This window comes from Nuphar pumila, chromosome 2 (assembly GCF_984573655.1).
Source record: "Nuphar pumila chromosome 2, dmNupPumi1.hap1.1, whole genome shotgun sequence".
Classification (NCBI taxonomy): Eukaryota; Viridiplantae; Streptophyta; class Magnoliopsida; order Nymphaeales; family Nymphaeaceae; genus Nuphar; species Nuphar pumila.
In genome coordinates this window covers 146,123,574-146,151,312 of record NC_143250.1, presented here as the reverse complement: position 1 = coordinate 146,151,312, position 27,739 = coordinate 146,123,574, and the positions used below count along the sequence as shown (strand labels likewise).

General features: G+C 38.5%; 1 protein-coding gene and 2 pseudogenes across 2 annotated transcripts in view; 2 read left to right on the top strand and 1 right to left on the bottom strand.

Annotated features, from left to right (window-relative positions):
- Nucleotides 1-9,272, top strand: part of LOC149847517 (regulator of nonsense transcripts UPF3-like) — a 33,837-nt gene extending 24,565 nt beyond the window's left edge. Inside the window, exon 12 of one of the 2 annotated variants that reach the window (XM_089998451.1) lies at nt 8,477-9,272. The gene's annotated coding sequence lies outside the window, so the exon portion shown is untranslated. Of the gene's footprint in view, nt 1-7,931; nt 8,061-8,476 lie in introns of those variants that run through there. The other variant, XM_089998452.1, reaches the window with a different exon arrangement.
- Nucleotides 6,914-7,522, top strand: LOC149847518 (secreted RxLR effector protein 161 pseudogene; annotated as a pseudogene).
- Nucleotides 9,273-10,858: 1,586 nt separating the features above from the next.
- On the bottom strand, nt 10,859-17,209 carry LOC149847516 (putative methylesterase 12, chloroplastic; annotated as a pseudogene).
- Between the last annotated feature and the right edge of the window lie 10,530 nt (nt 17,210-27,739).

The window sequence follows — 27,739 nt, the reverse complement described above, 5'->3', positions numbered from 1 at the left end:
TTACAATCATATTCCAAATGAAATATGCGTAAAAATAAGTGAAATGACCAAACTACTCCTATGACTAATAATAGAGAAATATATTATATATATATATATAATTAGGAAGATACATATACATATATACCATATATGTATATGTATCATCCTTTATATATATAAAATATATATATGATTACAATGATTGAAGAATACATTTTAACACCCCCTCTCAAACTTTGCGTGGGGGAACAAAAAGATTGAAGAATACAAGAGGAAGAATCTCAAGTCTTCAAGAGTCTTCACTAAGGATGCCATTGAAATTTGCAAATGTCTTCCTCCAATTGTCTTTAATGGTGAACACCTTTCATGATCTATCTAAGGTACTTCTTTTCATCTCATCTTCAAGATCCTATGGAACAAACCAAAAAAAGGTCTAAGTAAAAGATATCTTTGCACTTTAATAAAGTAGAATATTCCAAACAAGATGAATCAATCAAAACCATATCATATGATTCATTCAAAAAACAATGGTGCAAAAGGATATTTTATGCATAATAAAAGCATAATTATTTTAATTAAAGCACAAGATTTGTCAGGACAAGATAATTACTTATGCATGCAAAATATTTCTAGAAGACCAACTTTAAAATCATATCCTCGAAAATAAGTAAAAGTGAGAAAATTTTAAAGTGTATGCGAAAATGTATAATAAGGATGCTTAATGCATTTGCATGGTCCAATAATGAACAAACAAGAAACCACAATGGGGATAAAGAAATAGTCCACGAAGGAACAACACAAGAAACCTTCAAAGAGGCAACACATAAGAAAATATATGAATCTTAATTGAGTGAGGGATTAAAAAGTCATTGTGTGCATATGCATACGATATCATGTAATAAAATGAATCAACAACTAAAAATGTTATTTAATGAACCGTGTGAGAATATCTCAAAAGAGATAATGTGCAAAATAAACACCAACTCCACAAAAGGATATGTGCATAAAGGCACTAGAACACTTTAGAACAGAATGTACACAAGGTACAAATGGAGAACACAAATGCCAAAATATAAAGAATTTTATTGAACAATTGGAGAACAATGCTCCAAGCATTCTTTAATCAAGTATATCTTGAGCTTACAAGACGAGAAAGACAAGTGTTATTGGATTGAGCAATTCTCTTAAAGAAGATTTTACAAAGGAAAGGCTCAAGAGCATATGATAAGAGAGAGTGTATAAAACACAAGAGTTCAAAAGTTTTACGTTCACTTATCAGACAAAACAATCAAAATATATTCTTTGATTCGAAAAACATGTGCACATAGCAATTGTGCTATAAAATAAATATAAATTAAAAAATCTCAAAAATCAAATTTTAAATTCTCATAAATATGAAATTTTGTAAATCTCAACAATAGTTCATTCACTACAAGCAATCACCTTATTAGACTTCTAAAAACCTTTAAATCAAGTGTATAAGCTACTAGAATAAGAACATAAATATAATACCACCAAAGGGCCAAAGACACACACAAAGGTGTGCATAAACACCTATTGTCTACATATAATAATACTTGAAATGAGTGTATCAATTCCATCTTGAATTCCATATTTCAAATCAAATTCTCTTCCCAATTCCAACTTTCAAATCCAATTCCATTTCATTCCAGATTTTTAAAATCCAAGTTTATCTTGATTCCCAAAATTCCAAAAACCAATTTCGTTTCTCAATTCTATTTGGATTTCTCAAATCTCATTCTGATTTCAAACTTCAAAGCCAGAATTCAATTCCATTTCAAACATTCATCCAAGTTCAAAATTCTAATTCAAAGTCCATTTATGACTTTGAAATTTCCTTCTCCTTTTATCTTAACTTCAAAAATATTCCTTTCGAAGTCCAGATTTATTTTCCCAAACTCTGATTATTCCAAAACTTGGAACTTTAAATCTTAAGTTCTAAGTTAGAACACACATAAAAATGTGAATAAACAACTCTTGTCTACATATAATGACACTCTAATGCGAAAACATAAAAAGGCTATAAGCACTTACAATGTCCTACAATGGACAAATAAAAGAGTCAATAGCCAAGTCTACTAAGGGACAATACGTACACAAGCCTTGAGAAAGGCACTAAAAAATAAAAGTCACTTTAAAGAGTATTCAAACAAGCACTAATGCTTTCACAAAAGATGTGCACGCAGGCACTCAAACTACACTTGAACAAATACGCACAAAGGAGTAAAATAACGCAAACATGCACAAATGCATGTAATACGAATATATTGAATAAAAGGAGAGAAGCTTGAGACTCTCAAGCAACAATTATGCAATTATATGCTCAACAAATGCAATTCAATGTAAGAGAATGAGAACATATTACGACCAACGTAAGCATCTTTTAATAGAAGTGATATAATCAAGAGGTTTGGACATCTCATGTGAAAAACACAAACAAACAAGTTTATAAACTTGCACCATTAGAGAAAAAACCAAACTAATGAAATCTTTTATGCCAAAAGATCTTATTATGCAATAAACACAATATGAAATTTTAATACTTACCACAAAAATTTTCCAAGATTTTTTAAATAAACCAAAAACATTGAAGGACTTTTACAATCCTTCTTTTTACAAGGATCGTGGCATTCACACAAATAGTTATCATTAACAAGAACCACTTAGGGTTCATACAAAAAAATGAAAGACAAAGGCTTAATTCAAATGTGAGAAATTCACATTCAAGAATTACCAAATTCATATATCAATTTTTCGCAAAAAGTGCACTAAGACACACAAACAAGAGAGGACCTCAAAACAAATTAGGTTTCATATGAGAGTCAAGATTATTAAGCAAAGACCAATAATACTTATTTAGCAAGAAAACATATATAATTTTAGAAGTTAACTTAAAGGTCAATCATGAAACAATTATGTAAAAATCATCAATCTCACATAATTGAAGACAATTTTGAAAAACATAAATTACTATTATATGTGATGGGTAATCGATGAATGCGTAGAGAAGTATGTGAATTATCACAATCCTTCATATACTAAAATTTTCAATCTCATCCAAACTTTCTTTAAGAACTTCCTACACATACAAAAGATTTTTATCACAACCATGTATGTTCATTTATATAAAAATCTCTAAAAAATATTCGTGTATAAACACAATGCTAAAAACAAGAAGTGTGCACAAGGGCACAAGGAGAACTCTCACAAGTGCACAAAGGCACAGATACACATGCACAAAGACATAGAAAATATGAACTTCAAGCTTTTAATACTTGAAGTCAACATAATAGAAAACTCCTAAAGCCATACGAGTTCAAGTAGGATCGACATCAAATTTAAAAAATATGATATACGACCCATTTTTGAGCAATCATATATTTAGAAAAGAAACAAGTTTACCAATTTTAAAAGGAGATATTTTAAAACATGCGAACAAGTGAAATGTGATATGTGAAAAGAAAGGATTCAAGTATCATAAACACTAAATGTGCAAAATATATGCAAGAAAAAATAGTTTCATAATGCATAATACTTTAAGAAAAGAGATACATACCGAATAACTTCAAAAACGAGAAGAAGAACAATGAATACTTCACCATTTCTTGAGCGACATGCTTTCCGATGCACTAAAAAACAACCCGATCATGACCTAGCTCTGATACCATGTTAGAAAACAAATGGTTCGATAATGAACCCATAAATGCACACTTAAGGTGCAAATACACAAACCCACTAAGGGGCAACCAAAAGACATAAAGTGCTAAACCCATAAACCCACAAAGGGGTTAAGCCAAAAGGCTAAAAGAATATCTCTTTATTATGAAAAATAGGGTAAAACCCTTTTACAATGGAGCTAAAGCTCCCTCAAGAATGATCAAAATACAAGGGGAAGACCCCTATTTATAACCTTAGAGGAGCCACATAGGGGGCTCCCAAAGGAGTCGTTGGGAGCCCCCAACGGTCACATTTGTGACCGTTAGGGGCTCCCCAACGACTCTTTTGGGGAGCCTCCCTAGGTGGCGCAAACCACAAGAAGAATAAAAGAAAAGAAAAAAGAAAAATAAAAGAAAAATTACAATCATATTTCAAATGGAATATGCGTAAAAATAAGTGAAATGACTAAACTACCCATATAGTTAATAATAGAGAAATATATATATTATATATATAATTAGGAAGATACATATACATATATACCATATATGTATATGTATCATCCTTTATATATACAAAATATATATGATTACAATGATTGAAGAATACATTTTAACAGCAAGATCCAGTGTACCTACTGCGGGAGATTTGAGCATTTAGAAGATGGATGTTTTGACAAGAATGGACGACCTCCTGCATCTTCAGCTAAAGTTGTTCCTACAGCACAAGTGGCCAAACCCGAGTCCCCCATTGTTCTTCCTAGTGATTCGGTTACACTCACTCGTGCTGAGTATGATGATCTGTTGGCACATCTTCCATCTAGTTCTCCCGTGGCTAATATTGCATGCTCTGCAAGTGATAAATTATCTTGCCAAGGTAGTAGGTGGATTATTGATTCAGGGGCATCTAGCCATTTGTGTGGAAATAAATGTGATTTTTCAAATTTGAATAGTGTTGCTAATCATAAAAAGGTTGTTCTTGCCGATGGGAGTTCCTCTCCCATTGTTGGCCAGGGAAATATCTCCATCTCCCCTACTCTTCAGTTATCAAATGTTCTCCATGCCCCTTCATTCCCTCAAAATTTGTTATCTGTTGGTCGTGTTGCAAAGGAATTGAATTGTCGAGTAATATTTGATTTTGCCTGTTGCACTTTTTAAGACTTGCTGACGGGGAAGACGATTGGTGGAGGCTATGAGCAAGGTGGAGTCTATTATCTACACCAACCATTTGGCTCTGTTCACTCGGCAGTTGAGTCCTCTTCTAGTCTGTTGCTTTGGCATCATCGTCTTGGTCATCTTTCGTTGCTTAAATTGCGTAGAGTTATTCCTCATATCTTGTCGTCCACTACTTTGCTGTGTGAAGCATGTCAGCTTGGGAAGCATCATATGAGTTCATTTCCGTCTAGTCAGAGTCCTTAAAGTCAAAATTTGTTTGATCTTCTTCATGTTGATGTTTGGGGTCCAAGTAGAATTCCTAGTCGTTCTAAGTGTCGTTATTATTTAGTCATTGTAGATGATTTTTTCAGATTATCTTGGGTATTCCCATTAAAAGATAGGGCTGATGCCCCCATTATTCTCAAATCCTTGATTATTGAAACAAAAACTCAATTTAATTCTTGCGTCAAAGTGGTTCGCACTGACAATGCTCTTGAATTCAAATCCTCTGAATTATTACAATTTTACAAAAATCTTGAGATCCAACCTCAGACTTCTTGTCCTCATACCTCGTAACAGAATGGAGTAGCGGAGCACAGACATAGACACATTCTAAATGTTGTCCGTTGCCTTATGATCCAGTTTAATATGCCTGCGTCTTACTGGGGAGATGCAGTTCTAACTGCGGGATACCTAATAAACCGTATGCCTTCAACCTCTGTGGGGGATCATATTCTCAGACCTGAAGCTCCTTTTTTCCCTATCTCTCCAAAGGTGTTTGGCTGTATGTGCTTTGTTCATAAACTTGGTCCCAACCGAGATAAATTGTCATCCCAATCTATAAAATGTGTTTTTGTTGGGTATCCAAGCACCAAAAAGGATATTGGTGTTATGATCCCATATCCTAGAGAGAGTATGTCAGTGTGGATGTTTCTTTTTTTGAGTCTGTCCCATATTTTTCTAGTACTTCTCCAAGAATACATGCTAGTCAAGGTGATTTATTTTCTCTTCTTGTTCCTCCTTTTCCATTAGAGTCTGTCAGTCTTGAGCCTCTTGTTCTCAGTCCGACTCCGTCTCGTTACAAAAATCCTCCTGTGGTGTACACACATCGAGCTCCACCCAACTCTATGCTTGTGCCATCAGCTTCTCCAGAGGTGAGTGTTCCTGATCCCACTGACGATCCTCTTGTTGATGGTGATTTACCTATTGCTCTTCGGAAGGAAAAAAGGCAATGTACACTTCATCCTATTTCTCAGTTTGTTTTTGAGGCAAAACTTGGTGAAAATATGAAGAATTTTGTATTAGCATTATCTGCTGCATCAGTTTCTCTCAATCATCATCAAGCTCTTCTGGACCCCCAATGGGCGAAGGCCATGTATGATGAAATGGATGTACTGTTTTCTCGCAGAACATGGGACTTAGTTGATCCTCCAACTGAGGCTGATATTGTTGGTTGCAAATGGGTCTATACTATTAAGTATAACTCAGATGGATCGATTGAAAGGTTTAAAGCTTGCCTGGTTGCGAAAGGCTATACTCAAACTTATGGGGTGGACTTCTTTGAAACATTCTCTCCTGTTGCTCGTCTTGGGACTATTCGTCTTGTTTTGTCAGTCGCAGTGCACCATAGTTGGTCTCTATGTCAGCTTGATGTGAAAAATGCCTTTCTGTATGGAGACTTGGAGGAGATAGTTTACATGCAACAACCTCTGGGGTTTGAAGTTCCAGAGGAGTGTCAGAAGGTATGCAAGTTGAACAAGGCAATCTATGGTCTCAAACAGAGTTCCCGTGCGTGGTTCTCCAAGCTGGCTGAGGTCATGTCAGCATTTGAGTTTGTCCGATCTGCCTCAGATCACTCTCTTTTTATTAAAAAGACTTGCACAGGGATTGTGGTCATGATAGTATATGTTGATGACATTATAGTCACAGGAAACAGTGAAAAAGACATTTCTGACACAAAGTCCCATCTTCAGAAACACTTTGTGACTAATGATCTGAGACCACTCAGATATTTCTTAGGCATATAGGTTGCAAGGAGTAAAGAAGGATTGGTTCTGTCACAACGGAAATATGTCTTGGACCTGCTGAACGAGACAGGGATGTTAGGTGCCAAACCTGCACGGATTCCTATGGATCCCAAGTCTCATCTGTTTGATGAAAAATCTGAGTATGTGGACTGTAGCTGTTATCGCTCTTTGGTTGGCAAGCTATTATATGTGACTGTGACCAGACCTGACATATCTTTAGCCATGAGCAAGATAAGTCAATTTATGGACAAACCTACAAAGACTCACTGGGATGCTGCAATGATGATTCTCAAATATCTAAAGTTCTCTCCTGGTAAAGGACTATGGTTTAAACAAAACCCTTCTTTAGATGTTACTGCCTATTCAGATGGAGATTATGCAGAGTCGGTTGTTGATAGAAAGTCCACAGTTGGATTCTGTGTGTTTGTTGAAGGGAATCTGGTTACTTGGAGAAGTAAGAAACAAACTGTTATTGCCAGGTCGAGCGCTGAGTCAGAGTATCGGGCTATGACTCAAACTGCTGCTGAGATGATGTGGGTTAAATCTGTGTTAACTGATCTCCAAGTGAAAGTCTCATTACCTATGGAGATGATATGTGATAATAGAGCTGCTACTTATATTGCCAATAACCCAGTATTTCATGAACGGACAAATCTCTATCTTTCTTCTCTGTTTTGCTAGAAACCCTAGCCGACTTCAACACCTGTGAAGAGTTTTCTCACTTCTAAGCGTGTCTCACGGGTGTAGTTTCTTGCCACTGTTTTGCTACTAGTTGGTCATAAATAGTTTGTACTTTTTGTATTTGAGATGGCCTTCATAGATGTTCTGGCTGCTAGTTTTCTTTTCTTCTTTGTTTGGGGTGGAGGGAGCATTGTGGATTCCTGCAAGGGTCTATAGTTAATAGGTTCTTATAAACTTTGACTTCATAGTTGCAGACTGACATACTTTATCTGGGGGTGTGTTGTTAACATGTCTACCACTGCTGGATGGATGTTTGTAAACAATTCTTAAAGGATACATGGTTAATCTTTACTTCGAGGAAAATTGCTGTCATTATTAGTTAACCTTCCCTGATCCTTTGCAAATACAGGAGGTTTGCTTGACAAAACAACAAATTTCAAAAGAATTGTGTGGAATGTGGATTTGTGGAGGAAAATCACTAAATCCTTTTGCCAAGGTGCTGGGTAGTGCTACTAATTGGTAATTAGAGTTTCCTTTGGTGGATAATTGTTTTATTTTATAGATACTAGATGACTATTTACTCATGGTGACAGCATTTATTAATCAGTAAATTTGGTTTCTTGCTTCTGCTTGGGTAAAGCACTCTTCATGTTGGATTTTACTTGTGTTATTTGTGTTCATTTCTCACTTTTAATTGCGTGGGAGGTGTTCATGACTTCAATAGTTGCAAATGGCTCCTCCTTTCTGGGACATATGATGGTTCTTGACTGGTTGCTTTCCCTTCAGGCAGAAGGCAGCATTTTGGTATTATTTTGGAATGTGTTATGCATCTCACGCTTGTGATAACGTGCTTCACCAATTTGATGTTAGACATTTGTTGCAGTGGTTGTTTCCACTTGCATGATAAGATAGCTGAAATGAATGGCTAAGCACATATTATTCGTCTCTTAACAGGTGATCAAAGCAAAGAGTTTTGGGCCTTACGTCCTTCCAGGAGTTCTGGATTCTTTATTTCACAAAACCATAATTGTTTTCCGTCACTCAAGATATGGGATTGCTGTAATTTTGTGGTTGAGTCAAGGGGAGCAAATTCCTTTCTGGTAAAACCAAAGGCATCAGAACTGCAGGTTGGAGAAGGGTTGAGAACACTGTAGATTCTATTTTCATATCTGTGGTGCTGATGTGTCCAAGAAGGGGATTTGGATTTTTACTCATGGCACTTGATATTAGGAAGGTTTCTGCAGCATGATGCGATATTGAAGCAGGCGAGCTTCAGTCCATGCCATTTTCTGTGAGCTTTTATTTTGGGTGCTGTAAAGTTCAAGCTGATTTGGTTTTTCTTCCTCTTGTTCTGTTTCCTGGTGGCTTGACTTGCTTGATATCTGAAAAACATATTTTCATAATTCGATCAGTTGATTCATGCTCATCTGGTGTATATACTGAATAAGAAGGTGCTGCACTTGGCCTCTCTCGATATAGATCAAGTTGGGAGGCGTTAGAACGTGAAAACTATTGAGCCGGGCAAATAATTTGGTCTTTTTGATTGGGTTGGAATGTCATGCTAACTGGATGGCTCAGTTCATATTCTGATGATTGGTGTAGGGTGCTCCTGGTATGGCTAAATGAGAATGTTGAGAATATTTTTAGCGGTTGTAACTAGTTTTAGGTAATGGTGTATATTTTTTCAGCGGCAGGATGGGGCTTATACTAAGTCTTTTTGGCAATATCTTAATCTTTCTTATCTGAGTGCTAATGGTAATGTTTTTGTGCCTGTCACTGTGTGCCCTTTCTTTTTTTATATTTAGATGGAGAAATCACCCCAAGGATCAAAGACCTAGTTGCCCTGGCTCTGCCTGCAGTACTTACAGTCGTTGTCCTGTCAGCCTAAAACTCAGTGGGCTTACCCCTTGCTCCCAAGGAGTCACCATGCTTTGGCTTGCGCAAGGGGCAAGGGGTGCTATTTGAACCTAGACCACCTGCCTAAGGGCATTCCACAATGCCAAACCCCTTTAGGGCCATAAAAACTGATCTACCTGCTATCATGTCTTGTTAGGTCTAGGCCTTTTCTTTTTTTCTTCACGAGGGGGAGGGGGTGTGGTGGTTTGGCGGTGGTGGGGGTCAGTGAGATTGGGACCACCTTGACCACGGAGGATTCATCTATTTTGGTGATGCATGTGTTAATGTTATGGGTAGGGACATTGATCGGACCTTTGTGAACCACCAATAATGGTTTATTACTTCATGCATGCCATTGAGAGAGAGAGAGAGAGAGAGAGAGAGAGAGAGAGAGAGAGAGATGATTTGTATGGTCTGGCTGAATTGCTAAGAGAGCTGACCTGAATCAAACTCATTATATGGAATCAGGATATGTTTACATCACAGTTACAGGAAGTGCCCTTCGGGTCTGGGAAGCACTACGCTTCTTCCGAAGAGTGGAAAGTGTGGGAAAACTCGCTTTCCATGTAATGGAAAGCACACTTTCTCCTCTTCCTTGTCACTTTCCTTTCGTTTTCACTAGCTTCATCGTTGTTTCTCCCTCGCTTCTCTTTTGTTTTGTCTTTTTCATGTTGATATTTATTTTTTTTTGCTTTTCACACTTCCCTCGTTTCTCTATTGTTTCCTTCACATTTTCTTTTTAGCTTCTCACTGCTTTCCACAATCACTTTCAAAATAAATCTCTCTTCACACTTCATGCTACTTTTTAACTTTGGCTTCTCCCCTTTTGCTCCACACATTGCTTCCTGGTACCTGGGGTTGGGTTCTGTCATCATTTTGGACCTTTTCGGATTTCCCATTGGTATGCTTGGGCTAGATCTTGATCAACCCTGATCTTGCATTCTGGGGTTGGGTTCTATCATCATTTTGGATTTCCCATTGGTATGCTTGGACTAGATCTTGATCAACCCTGGATCCAGACCACTTTTGCGAAGAACCTTGTTCTTCGATTCTACACATTTCTGGTTTAGACATCTCGAGATTTTACTTGGTTTTTAGATTTGAGTCCTGGTGTACCTTAACCAGAAAAATTTTGAACTTTGGACCTAGGCATGAGTTTATGATCCGCCAGAACTGAACCGATTTGACCCCCGCCAAGGCCTTGTTGCGTGTATCTTTTTGCCGATATGATGCTTTAAAATGTTCGATTTATGTAAAATTTGTCGTAGCAGCCAAATCCCATTCCAAGTACAAATTCTTGGGAAACATGATTCAGCCTTTAACGTGCCCCAGAGAGAGAGAGAGAGAGAGAGAGAGAGAGAGAGAGAGAGGCATACTATATATATTACACATGGTGTAACATCATTCTCCAATAGAATATGGTACCCTCCACATTTTACAGGTGAAAAAGTTGCTCCTCAATCAGGAAAAGAAAAAAAGTCTACCAATTATCCACTGAAATGATCTAAAATGTAGTCCCCTCCAACTCTATTTTTGTTCAATCAAAACTTTTATTTTGTGGTACCCTTTCTGGAAGAGGAGCTATATGATCCTGATTTCATTTCTTTCTCTGAAACTCTAAAAGTAGGTGGCTGGCTTCTGCATTGCTTCTATTATGGTAACTGTGCAATCCCAACCAGAAATTTATGCAGTGACTGGTTTTGAGGAGAAGGGACAATGATCGCTGCCTTTGATCTTGTATACCCTCTCTGGTGCATTTTCTCTCACCAACTTGTCTTGGATAGTGGGTGAGAGCAAACAATCCTCGAGCGTCTGAATGAAGAACCGCCGAACGCTTCCGTAATTTTCAGGACTGAGTGACAGCCTCTCCATTATAGGTCCCAAGGGTATAGGACGCATAGCAACAGCAGCCAATGCAATATCCTGAGGTATGCAAGGAACATGATAAATTAGCGTTCAATTCAAACACAAACAAGAAATATAACAGCAGGCACACATGGTCACACAAGCAAAGATAATTTTGCTGTTCCTACTTAACCTCCCCTTCAAGCCTTCAGTTACAAACTAAATTGGATTAACTTCTCTTGCCTGGATTTACATGTACAACAAAGAATCATTTGCACCAGAATCGTGTTCCTAAGTAAGATGCAGTTGAAGAAGCATATCCAACACAATAAGAAGCCAATACAAAAGTGCACCATGGGCCTTCCAAAAGATGGTAGTACGGACGCACAACGAACCGAGCCTTATCGAGCTCGGCCAGAAGCTGGTCCATGCTTTAAATGAGCCGAGCTTGTACATGGATCTGAGGCTCAGACGAGCAAATGAGCTGAGCTTGATCGACCTACTGAGCTCGATAAGACTCGGCAAGCTCGATAGGGCTTGGATACAAGTGTATATATATAATATGTTTGCAAAAAAAATCAAAAAGTCATTGTTACCGTAATGGGTAGGGCGTTAGTTTTTCCTCAAAAGTGCCGAGTTTGAATCCCATTTTTTACCTTTTCCGCTTTACGTTAATCTAGAGGATTTTTAATATCTATATATTTTTTCGGTCCCAATAAACAAAATGCAACCTTTGGCTTAGTGGTGGGTCACTTGTGAAACATTGAGAGTGGTTGGTGTTCGAATCCCACCTTATCCAAATTTTTTAAAAGATCATTTTTTTTGGAATAACATTGAAGCTCGGCTCAAGCTCAGAACCAAGCCGAGTCTGGACAATGCTACTCAAGCTCGGCTCCGAGCTCGAGCCAAGCTTGGACAGAGGTATTTTGAACAGAGCAAATGGTCTGTATACAGTTTTAGGAACAAAGATAAAGATTAAATACACATGCAGCATTGCCTTGTTTAGCTTCAATTCAACAGATACATTTAATGACAAGAAACTGGACCACAGAAAATTTTTGACTTATGAAAATTCCTTTTCTTTTCCCTCTGAAAAGCATTTACAGAATTTAAAATTTCACCTCCTTGTGTTCTGTACTTTCTTTTGCATTAGGGAGATTTGTATACCCTTCCCTGACCACCATTCACCAAGACCACCATCTGAGCAAATACATATATACTTATAGTTACTTTTTATGTTCATTTTTTTTATATAAAGTGCCTTGTGGGTTTTTGGAATGAAGATAGTCCCCTCTTTTTCAAAAATGTCAGTAGGTAACTAGTTTATTGAATGCATAGTTACAGTGTCATCCTCAGAAATATCTCAGCGAGGCAATTTCTCAGGATAGTATAGACTTTTCTATAAACCTTCAAGAGTTTTTAAAAAAATACAACAACAAAATAATTAATTTTAGATTTTTTTTTTGCAATAGTAGAGAAAAGAAGCTATGGAAGTTACAAAAGTGTAGAAAAATGATAGGGAATAAGAAAAGGAACCATATTCATATTACATAAAGAAACAAAAAAGATAACATGAAATATCAGATAATATTGCTATAAAATTAGGTTTTTAATGGACTTATTTTGAAACATCATGCTATACTCATTTTTAGATCAATTTGTAACATATTTTGATCATATCACTGGCTTTCAAAATCTAGCTAATAGCTGTGTCCATGATTGAACCACAAAAACTTAAATTGCCGACGTCTCTTTCTTTTTTTTGGTTTAGGTGCATTATTGAATTGTATATAGTAGTTACTTCCCTGCCTTCTGTTAGCTTTCCCACTTTTCAATAGCATTATGCTTTTCAGTTTTGCTTGCACACTTTTCCTGAATTATACTTTCATTCTTCACTATCAGGAACATTTTCTATCAAGTATTAACAATCTTACATGTTTTGAATATGGGTACAAGCAGTGGCGGAGCCACATTGCAAAAACTCCCTAACAGAGGGTTCAGGTCTGGGGTGGGCAGTGCCCACCCTGACGATCAGGGTGGTAGTGCCCACCCTGATCTTTTATGTGCCTTTCTCTCTCTCAACCCAAAAATCCCTCCAATGGAGGGGTTTGTTAGGGCTGGTAAACGAGCCAAGCTTGGACTGTTCCAGCTTGGCTCGTTAAGGTTACACCCCTGCTCTTTGCAAGCCAATCACGAGCTGGCTGTCTTCTAAAAAAGTTGTTTTTTAAGTATTCTTTAAAGCTTGTTAATATATAAAATATATGTATAATACATATAAATATATGTTTAATCCATGTACAAAACATATATAATATGTATTTTATGTATATAATATATAAAATGACCTATACGAGTCAAGCCAATCGAGCTTGCCATGTTTGTGCTCGGCTCATTTACCTAAATGAGCTAGCTAATAGCTTGGCTCGCTGAACTCAATTTCTGAGCCGATCCAAGCTGAGCCTAATGGCAAGTTGTTCATCTCGTTTCCCAGCCCTAGAGTTTGTGTCCACCCTAGTTCAAATTTCTGGGTCTGCCCCTGGGCACAAGTTAAAGTGATCCCCTTTTCTTGGAAAATCTGGAAAATATCTCGGTAGTTTTTAGAAAATGAAAAATTGCAAAACAGGAGCAACAAAAAAGACAAGCGCATCAAATTTGTTAAAGAAAAAGATCCCGTTCAAATTGAAAAATTATCACAATATCATGATGTGCTGAAAATTTATGATATTTTCTGAAAATGAGATAGAAAATCTGTAACAATGTTTCATGAGATCTTGAAAACAAGATATTTTCCAAATGTTGGACATATGATATGAATATACTATTAATCACATAAATCAAGCCAAGGACGTATAAGTTCTAAAAGCAATGCAGAAAAATCCCTTCCATTGTACCTTAGCAGGGCTTTGATTAAAGTACAATTCCCTGATCTGGTGCTTTTCCAGCTTGAGTCCTGTAGGAGACATGTCTTTGCCATTTCCATACATCAACAGATGTGATTCGTTTGCAAAAATATTTGCAGAAGCAAGCTGAAAAGAAGAAGATAATCATTAGGAAATACCACTTAGCATGCAACAGAACAGTTTGAAAGGACTAGAAAACTTGGATCTAGCTGACTTGACCTGAGTCATCTGACTAGACTTTGTTTGAGTCTGTTATCCAATTGGCTCGTCAGCCAATTATAGGGTGGTCCAACAATGGCAGAGTGTTGGTACTAATTAAGCTAGGCAATAATTTCAAACTAAATCTCAAGCAAATGCCTTTTAATTAGCATTTAATAAAGCCACTGCAAAGTTATAATCCACAAACTATAAACAATATACCTCATCAGCAAACACATCAAAAGGCTTCTGTCCGTTTGATACCATTGTAGCACTTAAAAAACTGCTTTTGAGACCTGCTTTGGATACCACTCAAGGGCATAGGATATGCAAGCCCCTCCACGGCTGTGCCCCACCAGAATAACCTGTATGGCCACATGGTTTATGCATAAACTGCAGAAGAATAATGTGTCATCCTAAATGTTTCAGGTTATAGAAGCTACAGTCACGTGCCTATCTTTGTTTCACCTCGTTTTCAGGTAGGTTGCACAAATAATCCATCAAAGGTTTTGCATACTCCGCCAATGATGCTATACTGTTTGTATCAGTGTGGTTGATACCTGATCCTGTGAGATCCAGTGCAGTGGGAAGAAATCCTGATTCTTCCAGAAAAAAAATTGACTTATACCAACACCAAGCTCCAAATCCTTCTCCATGGATTAGGACAAATTTCTTTGTTTCCATATCTGCTGCCTACAAATAACATCAAACCAGGGATGCAATTAAGAATCATTCTTTTGTAAACCCAAGGTACGTATGCAACTTAGATAACTGATAGGCTAATCAATAAGGGCATCCTCTATTGTTTAGAAAGGAGAATGTCATAATAAGATGACAATTGAGAGGATTCCATCAAAAGAACGAATCTAAACCTCAAAAGAAAAAGAAAAAAAGAAAGGACATTCCTAAATTTCACTACTGTTGTAAATATAAATCATATGCTCGCAACAATCAAAAATTAAATCAAAGTGCACATAGAGTAATCCAATTGTTTCAACCAAATGGGGCAACCAATTTTCTGGTGCACAAAACCCTTTACCGCAGAAGCTAAAGAAAGGAAGCACAGTCAGGTATTTGAAAGCTGTGGGATTGAAGAGAAATGAAACTTTTTGTTCATTCAAGAGATGAAAAGATCAAGAGCTTGTAAAACTGTTCAGGTGACCAGAAGAAAGATGGCTACTATTAAAAAAGGTGCAGCAGCATATTTAATTTCAGTTGCATATTCAAATAGATCAGAAAATTGGATGTACTGATCAGATGTAAAATTATGATATCTACTGAAGTTTGGATGAAGAAAGTCACCATATAGGTGTGGCAGCATACTTAAGCTCAGTTGCGGTGAAACAAATTGATATCCATCGGAGCATATATATTGTGCTTCTGCTTTGCCACAAGCGAAACATTGGAACAACAGTACCCCTTAACATATGAAGCTTTCTCCTTGATTAAGAGCTTTCTGAGAAAAATAAATGCCTAGTGCCCTAAAATACGATGCTAATGCACTACAAAGTCCCATTGCAATGTCCTAAAATTTAACAGAAATACAGTAAGAAATCCTGCTGCTAGTTTCATATAACGGAAGAGCACTAAAAAAGCTGCTTATGATGGGACCCAAGAAAATCTATGGTTCAAATGATTATCACAATGAACATACAGATTTAGAACAAGCAATTACTTTGAGCAATAGTCTGGATTTCTTGCTGAAGATGTTAAGAGGATGAATTTTCCAAATTGGCAGTGACAACTAAAGATCCATGCATCTGCCTCCTAAACAAAAAATGGTGAAAAGAGTAGGCAAAACCGTACAAAACCTATATGGATAACTATTGCAACGGGTTCATAGCATATCAAATTTATTATCACTAACCATCTTAGGAGCTGAAGTCTCTTCCTCAAAGTCTCGAAGTCCACTGGGCAATTACAAACTACATTCACAAGCATGGAAGATGATGTGGGAAAAGATTACAAAATGAGCATATTGTACCCCTTTCTACCGAATTGTATGTGTTCATCACATAGCTCCCTTCTGCAAAGACTGTCCCCAAGTCCAAGACACTAGTCATCAAAATGAAAATTGTCAGGAGCATTCCATAACCGTGTGGCTCGTCAATTATCCAGGCATCAAGACTTGAGAAGCACATTGCACTGATCGCGTGACAGAAGGTAGGAGATACATATTTCTTTGGTGATGCTATTGTTTCCAAAAAAAAAGATGACCAAGAAACACCATGAATTCCTTTTCAATTTCATCCATGAAAATAATAAAAGAAAACAAAGTTGGTGTTCCATAATCTACACAACAAACAAGAGCTACCAATTCCAAATCCAAGCAGTGATATTGCACAAGAAGCATGCAGAATAATATATACAAGACATGAAAAAGGCGTATAATCATTCCTCCCATCATTAAACAAACATAACGTTTGGGAATGGCAGACCAAAAAGCAGAGCAATTGAAATGGTTCAAATCTCGAAGAAGGAGCAACTACCAATGAGAATATCCAATCATTCAAAAGACTGCAATACCAACATAGAATTGAGTCTCAAGATCAACAAAGAAAAGAAGAAAACCGTTTTGGAACTAACCAACTTCTCATGTAAGGACTCTGATAGGTTCCTCCTCCTAGAGCTCGACACCCCAGGAAGGCTCTGCTTCCCATTGGCACCCAAGATCCTCCTTGACATAGACCCATCAAACCTCTGAGAATGGTGCTGGATAGCGATTGCTAGTGCCTGCCTATGCAGAGCCTCCTCTTCAGCACCCATCTTCCTCTGAGACCTCACCACCCTTGTGCTTCCCAATCTCCTTACCATCCTTCTTAGGCGTGCATGTAATCTGATTACCCATCTCAACCCTCTCTCTCTCTCTCTCTCTCTCAAACACCAACCAACCGCTCAAAAGAGATGCCAAACTTGCACTCTCAACATAAAATGTGGAACTATTGTCAAGTACCCACATGGTTTTGAGGTTTGATTCTGTGGTGATAGGAAGTGCCAACATGAATGGGTTTTTCCCCATTTTGGCAGAAATGAAAGGAAACTGCAGCATTACTTCTTTTTTATTTTGGTCCACCATTCATGATTCACATTAATGAGCACCAAAGTTGGTCCATCCAAAATGTATCTATTTGAATTTTGAACGCCATAAAAACCATGCTGCCGTGTGCGGCAGCGAAAGGCATGAGCATTAAAGTCCGTGATTAAGCCATCAGTTAAGGTTAGCTCATAATGGAATGCAAGAAAATAACGTGTAGCTACACTTGCCAACCCTGCTTGCTGATGGGCTTGACATAAATACAGGTAAAACTTGGATGAGGATTCTTGGTCCTTGTCTGGCAAAGAAATAAATAAGCAAAATATTAAATAGGGAAAGATGCCCTATCATTCACCAAACTTTCTAGTTCCTTTATTTCCAAGATATTACCCATTTCACCAAAGTAATTTGACAATTCACCTATGGGATTAGTTTAAAAGAGAACTATATAGAGATGGGCTAGAAAAGTAAAAATGTGGTTTCCAAGAACCCCAACCATTAATGGGAGAGCAGGTGATCTGCCAAATCACTTTTAGTAAAGTGATTTGGCATCCTCACCGTCTACGATATGAACAAAAACAATGAGATCTTGTGAGATGAATCAATGGACGGTTAAAGATGTCAAACCACTTCCTTAAAGTGATTTGACAGATCACCTGATCTGCTCTCCCTGTGTATGCCATGTGGAGGAGCAGTCTATGTGAAAGTTTTTTTTTTTTTTGGGAGAGCAGTCTATGTGAAAGTTGGATGCTGCCAAAACGGAGATGCTCAGCAGTGCTGCATGTCATATCCAATGGATGTTGAGCACCTTAGGACGCCTGCCATTTTTTTTCCTGATGAGTAAACTTTTTTCATTTTATCAACCTCAAAATATGGGAAAATGGATTCCATAGTTTTATCATGAAGTTGCATTGGAAGGGGAAGTTGAAAATTTTAAAAATTGACACGTTTCCCTCGCATTATCAAGAAGAGAAGAGAGGGTTGTGTATGTTCGCCCCCGATGATTCACTGAATCCCACGTCCGTGTTCGGGGGATCGAATGAGCGCCACGTATTCATGCACATGGGGCTCGTATTCCCGTGTATGTTGACATAACTTTGCATCGGACTCTGGTGCTGTTGCAAAGACTTAATCACCCTTACTTGCTTTTCTTGCCCTGAAATGACGGTTCGAGGAAATGACAAAAATATCCTCCATTCAGAAGTTGTGAAACGACGGGTGGGGAAAAGGACAAAAAAGTACTTCCAGAAAGTTTGATGTTAACCATTTAAAGTGGAGACGTTCGCCTGCGCCATCTGCTGTAACAGTGCTCCCATTATCAAGGTTCCAGTGTTACAAAACATTCCAGTGTCTTCTCTTCATTACTGCTGTCGTTAGGCATCATGGAAGAAAGCAATGATTCACAAACATTCCAACCAGTGCCATTAAGGCACAGTGAGTAGCTTTTCATCTCATCATGCTATCGATGAAGAAGGCATGTCGTCTTGTGTGCCATTAAGGCATTGTTTGGTTATTGCAGGTAGATCTTGTTATTACGAAGGTTGGAAACTTAGCGATATTTGTAAGACGCTGGGACCTGTTGACAAGAACGCTTGTTTGCAGATGCTAGGAAGAGCCTCTACCCCATCAGGTATCCTACAGTCACTCATCATATGCATTGTATCTCAAACCGCTGTATTAGTAACAGACTCTCGTTTTTGTGAGATACATTTTTGTTAGTTAATATTGATTTGTTTGCTATTATGTTCAAGTTCTTCCTTATCGATTTGTAATTTATTGTGCGATATATTTATCGACCTTTTAGATAGTATGTTTTTGTATCGTCGAGTTATAAGTTATAAAAACTGAACTGCCGTATCGATTTTCAATATCTGACAAATCGCTATACATATCGTTTTGTAAGATATTATATGTTTTGTAATATGTATTTGTAAGATATTTGTACACAGACTTTGAAAACGTTTGGGTGCAGAAACACATCTTGACACGCATGGCGGAGCGATTTTCGCATGCATATCGTTGCTCTCTCAGCGACTTCTATTGAACTCGCTTTAGAGCCTCGTGGATACTATGAGAGCGTTATCGTCAACACACATTTACGACATGTTTATTTTATTGGCATGGTAAGCGACACGTCGATGCTCAGCACAAGCAAACATCAAACCGCACTTGCTTTGATACTTTCATTCATTAAATCGTTGCTTTGACTTGCGTAACCCTAGTGGTATCCGTTCTTATATGCATCCTGATTAAATCGTAGTAAACCTATGCCGCTTGCTAACGGAAATTGATATATTGCTTACAAAACATTCCACTGTCTTCTTTTATTTGTCGTTGTTGTTAGGCATTAAGGAAGAAAGCAATGATGCACAAACATTCCAACCAGTTCCATCAAGGCGGCGTGAGTAGCTTCCGAGCATCATGCTATCGATTTAGAAGGCATGTCGTCTTGTGTGTCATTAAGGCTTTGTTTGGTTATTGCAGGTAGATCTTGTTCTTACGAAGGTTGGAAACTTATCGATATTTGTAAGACGCTGGGACCTGTTGACAGGAATGCTTGTTTGCAGATGCTAGGAAGGGCCTCTACCCCATCAGGTATCCTACATTCACTCATCATATGCATTGTATCTCAAACCGCTGTATTAGTAACAGACTCTCGTTTTTGTGAGATAATATCGACTTGTTTGCCATGTTCATGCAAACTCAAATTGATATATTGCTTAAAACATTATTGAGCTTATCATCAGGTTGTAATAAAGACGATGTAGCTCAATCAATAGAAAGATCTGGAGAATTGAATATCTATGCTTATGACCCAACTGAAGAATTGAACATCTGCACTGACGATGCACATGAAAAGAAGGGTGCAGGCATTAGACCCACTATTGACTTGAATGTTCCAGTGGAAGAAATGCAATTCAATGATGAGGTAGACTACCATGACAGCGCACATAATAAAAGTGTATGCACCGGGAATGTACACGGAAGTACACCTGACTTCAATGTTCCAGGAGAAGAAATGCAATTCAATAATGATCCTGATTTTGATGTCAGTATACTTAATAAAACCGTAGGAACTGGGAATGTACATGGAATTGCACTTGACTATGTTCCTGTAGAAGGAATGCATTTTAATAACGAAGAAGATGCATATAAATTTTACAATGATTATGCCTTAAAAGTTGGCTTCAGTGTGAGAAGGTTTTCTTGGTCAAAAAATGCACAGGGTGTCTTGGTTAGAAAAACATATGTCTGTTCCAAGCAAGGTTGGAAGAAATCAATGGGAAATCCAACCAGGAGCATGCCAGAATCAAGATGTGGATGTCAGGCGAGATTGGTTTTGAGAAGACATCCGAATGGGAAATTTGTCGTGCGTACTTTAATCAGTGATCATAATCATGATTTATCTGCATAATTTATGACTCCTATGCTAAGGTCACATCGTAAAGTAACTGTAGCTCATGCTGCAATGGCTGAAATAGCTGATAGCGCCGGCATTGCACCAAGGAAGACATACAATTTGTTTACCCGCATTGATGGTGGTCGCGAAAATGTGCCATTCACACCTTTGGATCTTAGAAACCACTTGAGCAGGAAGAGGACAGATAACATGAAGAACGGAGAAATATGTTGTTTGGTTCGTTACTTACAGAATAAATCAAGTAATGAACATGGTTTCTTTAGTGCAATGCAAGTGGACGCAGATGGATATGCCGTGAATATGTTTTGGTCAGATTCAAGGTCTAGATTAGATTATGAATGCTTCAATGATGTGCTTGTGTTTGATACTACAGTAAAGATTAACACTGAACAATGGCCATTTGCGCAGTTTATGGGAGTGAACCATCACGCACAGAGTTGTATATTAGGCGGTGCTTTTGTGTATGACCAGACCAAGGAAACCTTTGAGTGGTTGTTCAGAGTATTTACACAGGCAATGAACGCGAAGCATCCTGAAACTGTACTTACAGATGGTGATCACGTAATTGCGGCTGCAGTGCTTCATGTGTGGCCAGATGCACATCATCGCCTGTGTTTGTGGCATATCTTTCAAAATGCAGCAAAGAACATAGGACACATATTTAATCAGAATACAGGGTTTGACAAACATTTTACAAGGTGTGCACTTCATAGCGTAGACGAGGTCACCTTTAAGTCAGATTGGGACAAAATGATTAAGACATACGACCTTGCTGACTGTCTGTGGTTACAAAATTTATATGCAGAAAAAGAGAAGTGGGCATTGGCATATAGAAGACAATACTTTTGTGCAGGTATGATAAGCACACAAAGAGCCGAATCTATGCATGCCACGCTGAAGAAAACCCTGTATTCATGTTTAACAATGTTTCCTTTCATGGAACAATATGAATTATTTGTAGACAGTCTAAGACAGAATGAGCTTGAACAAGACGTGAAATGCTTCAATACACGACCTCTAACTTTTGGCATGAAAATATTGATGCGACCTGCAGCTCTGTATACACTAACTGTATTTGAATGAATCAAGAAAGAGGTGTTGCATGTCATGAATTGCAGAATAGAAGAACTGGTGCAAACCGAGAATATGCACAAATACCATATTTTTTGTCAGAGCGAAAAGCATCAGGAAAGGCAAGAAGCGCATGTCACGTACAATGTCGACAACAGAAGGGTAGAATATTCGTGCAAAATGTATGAATTCAAAGGTATCCTATGCTGTCATGCATTAAAGGCACTCAATCAAGAGAAGATACAAGAAATACCTGAGTCTTACGTAATGCGAAGATGGACGAGACGCGCGAAGATTGAAATGCTCGTTATGGACAATGCGAGTAAATCTGCTGTTGACGAGAAGTGCCACATAGCCTCCCGTTACCAACAACTGTGTAGGTCATTCATGCATGTTGCTGATTTGGCATCGAGAAGCGAAGAAGGCTATGCATGTGTGAGAAAAGCTGCAACGGAGTTACTTGAAAAAGTGGAGTTAATTCACATTAAGTCTGTTGCAGCGAATGAATACCAGCCGAAGATAATGGGATCGAACAACGTAGGTCAAAATCATGTCTCGCTTGACACTCCCGAGAAGTTGCGCCAAAGCGTAAACATTATCTTCAACAAGTCAATAGTGAACGTTGTTGATTATGATAGACATATTCATGAAGCGCAGGGTATCAAAAGAAAACCTGCCTCTGATCGCAGTCGTCAGAGGGCAAAGGGTGCACTAGAATTGGTTGGCAAGAAAAGGACTAAGAAACAACCAACCTGTAATAAAAAACAACAAAGCCCTTCGAATAAACAGGTATGTAAAACATTATATTGCTTCCCATTGCGTGAAGCTTGTCAAATAGCTAACTCGTGTAATGTCCATCATGCAGCAATACCCTGCAGAAGTACCGGCAAACATTCAAACCTACATTCCTCCCGACCAGATTTCCGGCAACGATTGCTACAGTTTTACAAGGCTTTTGGTATGTAATCGATGTTGCGAGGAGGTACGCATTTCTTGTGAAACATAATTCAGTGTCTAATATTTTCTCTTTCATGACAGGCTACGATGCAGTCGACAGATAGGTTTGGGACACAGGAATCTCGTGTGGGCTATTAACTTAGTTGTCATGCCTCTTTGCATGACCCGATCTTCACAATGCCGAATTTTTTGAGAGTTTATAGTCGTTTGTCATTGACGACTTGCGGTTCGTGGTTGAATTTGTTCAAATCGATAGATAGAGGGTTTTTGCTTCTGCAGGAAGGTGAATGATGACATCACTGTATGGCGATTTGTGGTTATCGTTGAATAGCAATATGTGGCATCGCAGCGTAGAACGTTGTTGATTATTGTTGGACTGTCAATCTTAGCGTGATGTGAATGATTGTTCAAGTGTGCTGCGATGTGTGACATCGCAGCGTAGGACTGTCAATCACTGTGCTGCGATGTGACAGATCGCTATTCAACGATAACCACAAATCGCCATACACCTACAGTCAACTTCTTCTCCAACAAATCTTTCGCGTTCCCGACACCTCCACTTGCCTTTTGAAATCATTATTGTTATCTTGTGAAAAGTTGTATCCATATATTATAAATAAAAGGCTACTCAATGTGTATTTTCCAACGGATACCCATAAATGTTTGAGTTGTCGTACAATATTCATTGATCATGTTGGTTGAGCAGTACATCTTTTAGGTCATAAATAGTCGCACAAGCACTGGAAGGTGTGTTTGTCTTCTACTTCGTGAACCAGCAACAACCAAACCGACGGTTCCTTCATAAATCTGGAGATCCGCCCTCGAACATAGAAAATTATAGTCGGTGAGGCAGACGAAGACAGCTACACGACCAACAATGGTGAATCTTGGGTATATTGTCTACACATAGTCTACATGTTCAGCAAAATCCGTCTCTTTCATGCGTTTTTTGCAATTTGTTTTTGTGTACTATATAATGTAATTTAAATATCGGTCGTTGCAATGTCCGCATTCATTTCAGTCGAACATCCACCGACGAAGTTGGGCGAAAACTTAGTCAATCACTCCTGAAGGACATCAACCGAATGCGCAGTGAATTCGCACAATGCAACATGATCAGTAATTTTGTTAGTATGAAACTAGTAGTAGTTGTCTATAAACGTAAGCCATGTGTACGTATGATCATTACAACACCATATTTGCTGCAAACAGACTATATCCGATTTCGTAAATTATATTAAAAGCAACGCACCAAGCCAAACTGTGAGCGTCGTCAGCCCATATTTCATGGTATATCGGTTGTATTTTATGTTGCTTTTCATTATTGATTTAGTCCAATTGATTCGTATGTTAACGTTGGTGTTAGCAATGTTTCTTTCGGTTTGCAGACTATATTACGCCGTTTGCCATACTCCAGTGGATTTCAAGACGGCAAACCTTATTGGGTTAACGGTAATCACTGCAGAGACCTTATGACAAGTGAAAAGGTAAGCAAACAAACCTACAGTGCAATATTACAGCGTGACAGTGGTAACAACATTTTTTCGATCTATTTGCAGATACTGATTCCTACACTCTGGCAGTCTAAAAAGCATTGGGTCTTATACGTGATGGATTTACGCGAAAAACAACTATGGTGTTACAATTCGTTGGAAGTTGATAGTGGTTTACGGCTAGACATTTCCCATCTCGTAAGATTCCATCTATATGAGTATCGTGTAGTGTACTGGGGTCATGAATTTACTTTCGGTCGCATTATTCTCAGATCGGTTTCCTCATAGCCATTTTGGGAGTCGATGTCAGCGAGTGGATCTATCGCACGGCATACCATGCTCCTTTACAAGATAATGGCGTTGATTGCGGCGTATTTGTAATGAAGTACATTGAAGTGATATACAATAGTGCAGAACCCTGTTTCGACGCTGTATGTCATTCCTTGGCCTCTGTTATTGGCAATTAAGGGCATGTCTATTGCTTCTAGTTTACAATATGTTTTTGCAGGTTGATATACCCGGATTCCGCGAAGAACGCTGCAAAAAGTTGACGTCCTTTCTAATTTCGGAGGAGAAACTGATGGAGGCGAGGATCTAAAAGGCTTGTAATTGATAAAAGATGTGCGCTCAACCCGCGGGATTGACAGTCGCAGGGTGAGACTACGATGTGTGCAATGAACAAAGACTTCTAATGTTCGAAATGATAATATTCAACATCGCTATGAAATGTTGTATGCTTAAACATCGCTTTAATGTCGCGTTCTTATTTTACGAATAGTACAAAGCGATACGCTTGGTGGTCTAACGTCAAACTACACTGCTATCGAAAGTAAATTGTCGATTATGTCGGTTCCTTATTCGCGAAGAAAAGTGGAACTGTGTGTTGCGTCTTTCAAATATTAATGACACGTCCTATCACCCTCCGTCAGTTTTCGAGTATATACGTCAGTTTCATTAAACCAAAAGCAAATCTTAAATAAAAAAACACTCCGCATTAATGAAAACAATGTCATGCCAGAGGGCTATTCTGAATGGTAGTCAATGCGATTGGACCGAATCCTTGGGTCTCAAATAAATCCACTAGTACGTCTAAAGAAATCGCCTTAGGTGTACATTACCGTCGGTTCATCAATACAGCGATTTCTAAGAACAAACCTTTCTTATTGATAAGTTCACGTAATGCGATATTTAGAAATATCTTTCGCCAGAGAAAAATATGCTGGTCGTACTTGTGCTGGTCGAAAGCACCAGCAACCCAACACAATATGCTGGTCGAAACAGAGAAAAACTACAGAAAATGGGTTACCGCCTGAACTAGGAATCCAAATCTATCATCAAAATTGCACCCAAACACCCAAATAGCCCTTCAAATCAGTCCCAATCTATCACACACCAAAAAATGACCAGATTACAATTGATTTGGGCAAACAAAACCCACCGATAGCATCACAATCATAAACTTTTTGCATTCAGGGTACTGTTCATCATTTTTTTCAGAAAATACAAGAAAATCCACTAAAAATTGAGATTTCATCCGACCATTAAAATTCTTGATTCATTCAATCACAAAAATCAAGAGCTAATGGAATCCAACATCAATCGACCAAAAGTTCAAGACTTCAAGGTTGGTACAGACGTCAGCTGTGGAGAACACAAACTGAGGTGGGTCCCAGCACGACCGATCCAGATGAAGCTTCTTCCTCTCACTGATCTTCAACAAAGCACCCTTTCATTTTCAATAGAGCTCTGATACCATATTGAAATCGGGAAACCAGCAAGAACAAAAGGAGAAGTGAGGAGAATAGAGAGGGAAGACAACTTAAGCTTCATTAGCAAAAAACCCTGAAAAGGTTACAACATATAGGGGTCGACCCTCTTTTATACTACATGACAAAAATTTAGATACCCATTAACACCTTGAAACATTACAGTTATACACTACATGACTTGGCGGAGCTCCTGCTGGCCACCCTCAGCGCGACTGCACCTACTGGGTTACTGTCGAGGAGGACGGCGAGAACGGTGATGGAGGGACTCGTTTGGTTGTACAAACAGAGCAATCGATAGGTTTCACTTTATACTATTCTGTCTGCCGTTCGTTTTAAACTCAATCAATTTTCTGCATATTTCGTCGCGTATTACCGGAATATGTTCCTACAACAAAACAGGTAATGTGAAATCCAATATATAACAGGAATACCCAATAACATTGGATACGAAGCTCATACAGCGTGGAAACAAGGTTGTTCTCCATTGTATATTGCTTCAATATGCTTCATTACGAATATGCCACAATCGACCCCATTACTTTGTAACGGGGCATCGTCAGCACAGAGCAACATTCACTCACCAATGTCGACACCCATTTGCCCGTTAAGGAATCCCGCATGTGAAAAAGGGATAATATATTACAGTCCGGTCCACCTCGAATAGCTACTTCACCTTTGGGTACAAGCTTACCAAATGCATAGCATCGCGTTCTACGCCACTATGGCAGTCCAATGAGTTGTAGCACCATAGTTCTTTTAGCTGAAAATTCATCTCGTATAGGACCCAATGGTCTGGATGTTGCTAGAGTGTAGGAAGTAAAATCTGCGAATCGCTAAAATCATTTTTCGTTCCAGAGACTTATCGTGATGGGGATGTTACGAATAAACCTTGGATAAGAGGTTTGTTCACTTACCTTTCCAAATTTCGAAATGTCTATGCACTCATCATCGCTGTTCCAACAAGGTAGTGCATCTTCGAATCCTATGCCGTATGGCTTTCGCCGGACATACATCTGTTGCACGAAATAGCAAGGTTTAACCACCAAGAAACGCGAGTACGTCATGAAAGCAAACAGAACAATAGCGGCACAGACATACCATGAAATACGGGCTGATGATGCGTACTGTATTGCTCATTGGGTTGCTCTGAATGTAATTGACAAAATCATACATTGTCTGGTTGCACAGAGTTACGAACTTCAGAACATGCAAACCGATGACCTAGAAATTGATAGTGGACAAATACTTACAAAATTACTGATAGTGTTCCCATCTGCAAATTCATCTTGCATCTGCTCAATGTCATCTACGAACTCGTCAGGGCGTTGCCACCCACCCGAGACTGTGGATGTTGCACTGAGTGCACCATGAGCTTGGTATTCAGGATTGGACATTGAAATTATTGTCTACAGTAAACAACACTAGTCCAAATACGACATGAAAAGCCAAATGTTCACTAAACCGCTCAGGCGTTTCAAAGAATATACCTCTTAAGCGCTAGTCCTGGTACTGTAGATGTGGTTGTCTTCTTGTTCAGAGCCGTGCGTGGCCGTTTTGCTGCCATCGTCCACTCCATTGTCAACGTGCCTGGTCGTTTAGCACCCATCCTCCTATCCGTTTCCGTGCCTGGTCG